This window comes from Arachis hypogaea, chromosome 14, assembly GCF_003086295.3.
Source record: "Arachis hypogaea cultivar Tifrunner chromosome 14, arahy.Tifrunner.gnm2.J5K5, whole genome shotgun sequence".
Lineage (NCBI taxonomy): Eukaryota > Viridiplantae > Streptophyta > Magnoliopsida > Fabales > Fabaceae > Arachis > Arachis hypogaea.
The window spans coordinates 107,950,325-107,957,994 of record NC_092049.1 but is presented as its reverse complement, the minus strand read 5'-3'; the positions used below and the strand labels follow the sequence as shown (position 1 = coordinate 107,957,994).

General features: G+C 39.8%; 1 non-coding gene across 1 annotated transcript; it reads right to left on the bottom strand.

Annotated features, from left to right (window-relative positions):
* Positions 1 to 255: 255 nt before the first annotated feature.
* LOC112745169 (small nucleolar RNA R71) lies at positions 256 to 363 on the bottom strand. The gene has a single exon (XR_003173111.1). It is a non-coding gene; the product is annotated as a small nucleolar RNA R71 (small nucleolar RNA).
* Positions 364 to 7,670: the final 7,307 nt, after the last annotated feature.

Below are 7,670 nucleotides of genomic sequence, written 5' to 3'. Positions count from 1 at the left end.
ATGCAACAAAACTGCAAGTTTCATGGACTTCCATCTGAAGATCCTTTTCAGTTCTTAATTGAATTCTTCCAGGTATGTGATACTGTTAAGACTAATGGAGTAGATCCTGAAGTCTACAGGCTCATGCTTTTCCCATTTGCTGTGAGAGACAGAGCTAGACTATAGTTGGATTCTCAACCTAAAGACAGCCTGAACTCTTGGGATAAGCTGGTCACAGCTTTCTTAGCCAAGTTCTTTCCTCCTCAAAAGCTTAGTAAGCTTAGAGTGGATGTTCAAACCTTCAAACAGAAAGTAGGTGAATCCCTCTATGAAGCTTGGGAGAGATACAAGCAACTGACCAAAAAGTGTCCTTCTGACATGCTTTTAGAATGGACCATCCTGGATATATTCTATGATGGTCTATCTGAATTAGCTAAAATGTCATTGGATACTTCTACAGGTGGATCCATTCACCTAAAGAAAATTCCTGCAGAAGCTCAAGAACTTATTGACATGGTTGCTAACAACCAGTTTATGTACACTTCTGAGAGGAATCCTGTGAGTAATGGGACGCCTCAAAGGAAGGGAGTTCTTGAAATTGATACTCTGAATGCCATATTGGCTCAGAACAAACTATTGACTCAGCAGGTCAATATGATTTCTCAGAGTCTAAATGGAATGCAAGCTGCATCCAACAGTACTCAAGAGGCGCCTTTTGAAGAAGAGGCCTACGATCCTGAGAACCCTGCAATAGCAGAGGTAAATTACTTAAGTGAACCTTATGGAAACACCTATAACTCATCATGGAGAAATCATCCAAATTTCTCATGGAAGGATCAACAAAAGCCTCAACAAGGCTTTAATAATGGTGGAAGAAGCAGGTTTAACAATAATAAACCTTTTCCATCATCCACTCAGCAACAGACAGAGAATTCTAAACAAAATACTTCTAATTTAGCAAACTTAGTCTCTGATTTGTCCAAGGCCACTTTAAGTTTCATGAATGAAACAAGGTCCTCCATAAGAAATTTGGAGGCACAAGTGGGCCAGCTGAGTAAGAAAATCACTGAAACCCCTCCCAGTACTCTCCCAAGCAATACAGAAGAGAATCCAAAGAGAGAGTGCAAGGCCATTGATATAGCCATCATGGCCGAACCTACAAAGGAGGAGGAGGACGTGAATCCCAAGGAGGAAGACCTCCTAGGACGTCCAGTGATCAACAAGGAGTTTCCCTCTGAGGAACTAAAGGAATCTGAGGCTCATCTAGAGACCATAGAGATTCCATTGAACCTCCTGACCCCCTTCATGAGCTCTAATGAGTGTTCTTCTTTTGAAGAGAATAAGGATGTTACTGAAGAGCAAGTTGCCAAGTTCCTTGGTGCAATCATGAAGCTGAATGCCAATTTATTTGGTAATAAGACTTGGGGAGATGAACCTCCCCTGTTCACCAATGAACTAAATGCATTGGATCAACTGAGACTGCCTCAGAAGAAACAGAATCCTGGCAAGTTCCTAATACCTTATACCATAGGCACCATGACCTTTGAGAAGGCTCTATGTGACCTTGGGTCAGGGATAAACCTCATGCCCCTCTCTGTAATGGAGAAGCTGGGAATCTATGAGGTACAAGCTGCTAGAATCTCACTAGAGATGGCAGACAACTCAAGAAAAGAGGCTTATGGACAAGTAAAGGACATGCTAGTAAAGGTTGAATACCTTTACATCCTTACTGATTTCATAATCCTAGACACGGGAAAGGATGAGGATGAATCCATCATCCTTGGAAGACCCTTCCTAGCTACAACAAGAGTTGTGATTGATGTGGACAGAGAAGAGTTAATCCTTCAACTAAATGAGGACAACCTTGTGTTTAAAACTCAAGGATCTCTCTCTGCAACCATGGAGAGGAAGCATGAAAAGCTTCTCTCACTACAGAGTCAACCAGAGCCCCACAGTCAAACTCTAAGTTTGGTATTGGGAGGTCTCAACAATGCTCTGAACATCTGTGAGGCTCTATGAGAGCCCACTGTCAAGCTATTGACATTAAAGAAGCGCTTGTTGGGAGGCAACCCAATTTTTATTTATCTAATTTTATTTTTATTTTATTATTTTTTTCATGTCTTCTTAGGTTCATGATCATGTGGAGTCACAAAATAAATATAAAAATTGAAAACGGAATCAAAAAAATAGCAGAAGAAAAATCACACCCTGGAGGAGGATCTTACTGGCGTTTAAACGCCAGTAAGGAGCATCTGTCTGGCGTTCAACGCCAGAACAGAGCATGTTTCTGGCGTTGAACGCCAGAAACAAGCAGCATCCTGGCGTTCAGATGCCAGAAATGCACAGTGAGGAAAGCTGGCATTGAACGCCAGAAACAAGCATCTGGTTGGTGTTCAACGCCAGAAATATGCTGCATCTGGGCGCTGAACGCCCAGAACAAGCATCAATTCGGCGTTTAAACGCCAGAATTGTATGCAAAGGCGTTTTACATGCCTAATGGGTGCAGGGATGTAAATCCTTGACACCTCAGGATCTGTGGACACCACAGGATCATCTCAGGATCTGTGAATCTCACAGGATCCCCACCCACCTCACCTTCTCTCTCTCCATTCATGGTCATCCCTTCTGTTTTCCATTCACCACTCACATCCATACACACATCTCCTCCATATCTTCTTCTTCTTCTTCTATTCTTTCTTCTTTTGCTCGAGGGCGAGCAACATTCTAAGTTTGGTGTGGTAAAAGCATAAGCTTTTTGTTTTTCCATTACCATTGATGGCACCTAAGACCGGAGAAACCTCTAGAAAAGGGAAAGGGAAGACAAAGGCTTCCACCTCCGAGTCATGAGAGATGGAAAGATTCATCTCAAGGGTCTATAGCTCAATGGTAGAACATGTGGCTGCAAATCAAGAAATTCCTGAGATACCTCAAGGGATGCACTTCCCTCCACATAATTATTGGAAGCAACTGGGGATAGGAATACCAAAAATCACTAGGGATCAAGCCACAAAGGCAAGGAAGAGACATAGAAGAGCTCAAGGACATCATTGGTTCCTCAAGAAGGAAATGCCACCATCACTAAGGTGGACTCATTCCTTGTTCTTATATTTTCTGTTTTTCGTTTTCTTTATGTTAAATGCTTATCTATGTTTGTGTCTTATTACATGATCATTAGTATTTAGTAACTATGTCTTAAAGTTATGAATGTCCTATGAATCCATCACCTCTCTTAAATAAAAAATGTTTTAATTCAAAAAGAACAAGAAGTACATGAGTTTCGAATTTATTCTTGAACTTAGTTTAATTATATTGATGTGGTGACAATACTTTTTGTTTTCTGAATGAATGCTTGAACAGTGCATATGTCTTTTGAAGTTGTTGTTTAAGAATGTTAAATATGTTGGCTCTTGAAAGAATGATGACAAGGAGACATGTTATTTGATAATCTGAAAAATCATAAAAATGATTCTTGAAGCAAGAAAAAGCAGCAAAGAACAAAGCTTGCAGAAAAAAAAATGGCGAAAAAAATATAAAAAAAAAAGAGAAAAAGCAAGCAGAAAAAGCCAAAGCTCTTAAAACCAAAAGGCAAGAGCAAAAAGCCAATAGCCCTTAAAACCAAAAGGCAAGGGTAATAAAAAAGGATCCAAGGCTTTGAGCATCAGTGGATAGGAGGGCCTAAAGGAATAAAATCCTGGCCTAAGCGGCTAAACCAAGTTGTCCCTAACCATGTGCTTGTGGCGTGTAGGTGTCAAGTGAAAACTTGAGACTGAGCGGTTAAAGTCGAGGTCCAAAGCAAAAGAAGAGTGTGCTTAAGAACCCTGGACACCTCTAATTGGGGACTTTAGCAAAGCTGAGTCACAATCTGAAAAGGTTCACCCAATTATGTGTCTGTGGCATTTATGTATCCGGTGGTAATACTGGAAAACAAAGTGCTTAGGGCCACGGCCAAGACTCATAAAATAGCTGTGTTCGAGAATCATCATACTGAACTAGGAGAATCAATAACATTATCTGAACTCTGAGTTCCTATAGAAGCCAATCATTCTGAGCTTCAATGGATAAAGTGAGATGCCAAAACTATTCAAGAGGCAAAAAGCTACAAGTCCCGCTCATCTGATTGGAGCTATGTTTCATTGATAGTTTGGAATTTATAGTATATTCTCTTCTTTTTATCCTATTTGATTTTCAGTTGCTTGGGGACAAGCAACAATTTAAATTTGGTGTTGTGATGAGCGGATAATTTATACGCTTTTTGGCATTGTTTTTAGTATGTTTTTAGTAGGATCTAGTTACTTTTAGGGATGTTTTTATTAGTTTTTATGATAAATTCACAATTATAGACTTTACTATGAGTTTGTGTGTTTTTCTGTGATTTCAGGTATTTTCTGGCTGAAATTGAGGGACTTGAGCAAAAATCAGATTCAGAGGTTGAAGAAGGACTGCTGATGCTGTTAGATTCTGACCTTCCTGTACTGAAAGTGGATTTTCTGGAGCTACAGAACTCAAAATGGCGCACTTCTAATTGCATTGGAAAGTAGACATCTAGGGCTTTCCAGAAATATATAATAGTCCATACTTTGTTCGATATTTGATGACGCAAAAGGGCGTTGAACGCCAGTTCTACGCTACAGTCTGGAGTTAAACGCCAGAAACACGTCACGAACCAGAGTTGAACGCCAGAAACACGTTACAACCTGGCGTTCAACTCCAAAAGAAGCCTCTGCACGTGGAAAGCTAAAGCTCAGCCCAAGCACACACCAAGTGGGCCCCGGAAGTGGATTTATGCATCAGTTACTTATTTCTGTAAACCCTAGTAACTAGTTTAGTATAAATAGAACTTTTTATCATTGTATTCGCAGTCTTAGTTACTCCGGTTCCCCTCTGGGGCCGAGACCAGTGAACTCCATTATCACTTATGTATTTTCAACGGTTGAGTTTCTACACTCCATAGATTAAGGTGTGGAGCTCTGCTGTTCCTCATGAATTAATGCAAAGTACTACTATTTTTCTATTCAATTCAACTTATTCCGCTTCTAAGATATTCATTCGCACTTCAACCTGAATGTGATGAACGTGACAATCATCATCATTCCCCCACGAATGCGTGCCTGACAACCACTTCTGTTCCATCTTAGATTGAATGAATATCTCTTGGATCTCTTAATCAGAATCTTCGTGGTATAAGCTAGATTGATGGCGGCATTCAAGAGAGTCCGAAAAGTCTAAACCTTGTCTGTGGTATTCCGAGTAGGATTCAGGGATTGAATGACTGTGACGAGCTTCAAACTCGCGAGTGCTGGGCATAGTGACAGACGCAAAAGGATAGTAAATCCTATTCCAGTATGATCGAGAACCTCCAGATGATTAGCCATGCAGTGACAGCGCATAGGACCATTTTCACAGAGAGGATGGGATGCAGCGATTGACAATGGTGATGCCTCCAGATGATTAGCCATGCAGTGACAGCGCATCGGACCATTTTCACAAAGAGGATGAAAAGTAGCCATTGACAACGGTGATGTCCTTACATAAAGTCAGCCATGGAAAGGAGTAGGATTGATTGGATGAAGACAGCAGGAAAGCAGAGGTTCAGAGGAATGAACGCACCTCTATATGCTTATCTGAAATTCCCACCAATGAATTACATAAGTATTTCTATCTTTATTTTCTATTTATTTATTATTCATATTCGAAAACTCCATAACTATTTGATATCCGCCTGACTGAGATCTACAAGATGACCATAGCTTGCTTCATACCAACAATCTCTGTGGGATCGACCCTTACTCACGTAAGGTTTTATTACTTGGACGACCCAGTGCACTTGCTGGTTAGTTGTGCGAAGTTGTGAAGTTATGTTTGGACCATGGTTCTGTGCACCCGTTTTTGGCGCCATTGCCAGGGAAAGAATGAACAAATAATTTTACAAATCTAAATCTGAGTGATCACGATTTCGCATACCATAAACTCAGCTAGATCGGTGATCAGTTGCCACGCTTCTGTCGCCGTCTTGTACTTAGTCAGAGAACCATTACTTGTAGCATCTAATGTAGTCTTGTCTTGAGGCTTCATGCCTTGTGTGAAATAGCTAATCAACACCTACTGGTCAATCATATGATGGAGACATGAGTCTAGGAGATTTCTAAAACACTCCCAATACTCGTAAAGGGTCTCTGATTCTCCTTGAATAATGCATGAGATTTCTTTTCTCAATCTATCTGTAACTTCAGCTGGAAAGAACTTGTCCAGGAATTCTCTTCTGAGTAAATCCTAGTTAGTAATAACTGCTTCAGGTAGAGTGTACAACCACTCTCTTGCCTTTCTCTCAAGAGAAAATGGGAAGGCATATAGCCAAAAATAGTAGTCTCATCTGCACCATGACGCCTAGTAGTTGAGCAAGCTGTCTGAAAATCTCTAAGGTGCTTGATAGGCTCTTGAGCAGGTAAGCCATGAAACTTAGGTATTAGGTTGATTAGCGCAGTCCTCAGTTCAAAATCTGCAGACAAATTTGGATGACGCGTTTGATATGGTTGCAGTGTAAAGTTTGGAGCTCCTGCTTTCTGGAGAGTAATCCTTCTAGGCTCCGCCATATCACCTGCGCGTAAATCAACAGAATCAGTAAAAGAGGAGCTTGTTTCTTCCTCAAATGGCGCTTCAGATTCGCCCTCAGATAAGACTGGTGAATTGATAGTAACCACTTCACCACCCTCAGAGGCTAACCGACGCTGAGCTCGCCTAATACGGGAAATAGTTTTCTCGATTTCAGGATCAAATGAGGCTAAGCTTGGATCAGGTAGTGAACGCGTCATTCAATGAAAGAAACATACAGCTTATGGTAATAAAATAAAATAAAATATGCAAATATGTAATTTTAAAAATATTTACACCAACCAATAATTTAGCACACTGTTGCAACTCTCCGGCAACGGCGCCAAAAATTGACGGGCGGAAAATTGCCGATTAAGAATTTATAGTAAAAATAGCGTTGCAAGTACAGTTCTTAACCGACGAAAACTTCGCTTATGAATTTAGAAAGAATTGTCACAAATTGAGAATAAATTACTGGGAGTAGAATAACCAGGTCTCCCAACGAGTTGACAAAAGAGTGCAATTTATTGGTCAGGAATTTTCCGAGAAATTTTAAACTTGGAGAACAGAAAAATAAATGATCATAAATTAAAGTAATGAAAATTAACGAGAGATTTTGTGTAATTGAAATAAAGAAGCCTTGACCAGGAGAAGATTAATCGGAAGTTCTATCCTTGTTGAATTTTTTCCAAGTGTAATAGTAAGGGGTTGTTGTTTTTACTTAGTTAACCTTTACCGAATAAAGGAAAGTCAAGTAATTGAGCCAACTTTGATTCACAAGTCCTAATCCTTTCCTATGGAAGGATTAGCGTTAGTGACTAGAGAGTTAACCAACAACTTTTAATTGCAAATTAACACTTGAGTATTCCAACTCAAGGGTCTCCTATTAATCAACTCCCAAGTCAAGTTAAGAACCTACTCCATTGACATGGATGCCAATTTCGCAGACATGTAAAGGGAATAGAGAAGAGACATGGTAACTAAAATTAAATTGATAAAAACTAATTTTGAAATAATAAATCAAGGGAAGATGATACTCAAGCCAATAATGAAATTAAATGTAAAAATAATTCTTGCATTAATAAATTCCAAAATCAAAGATA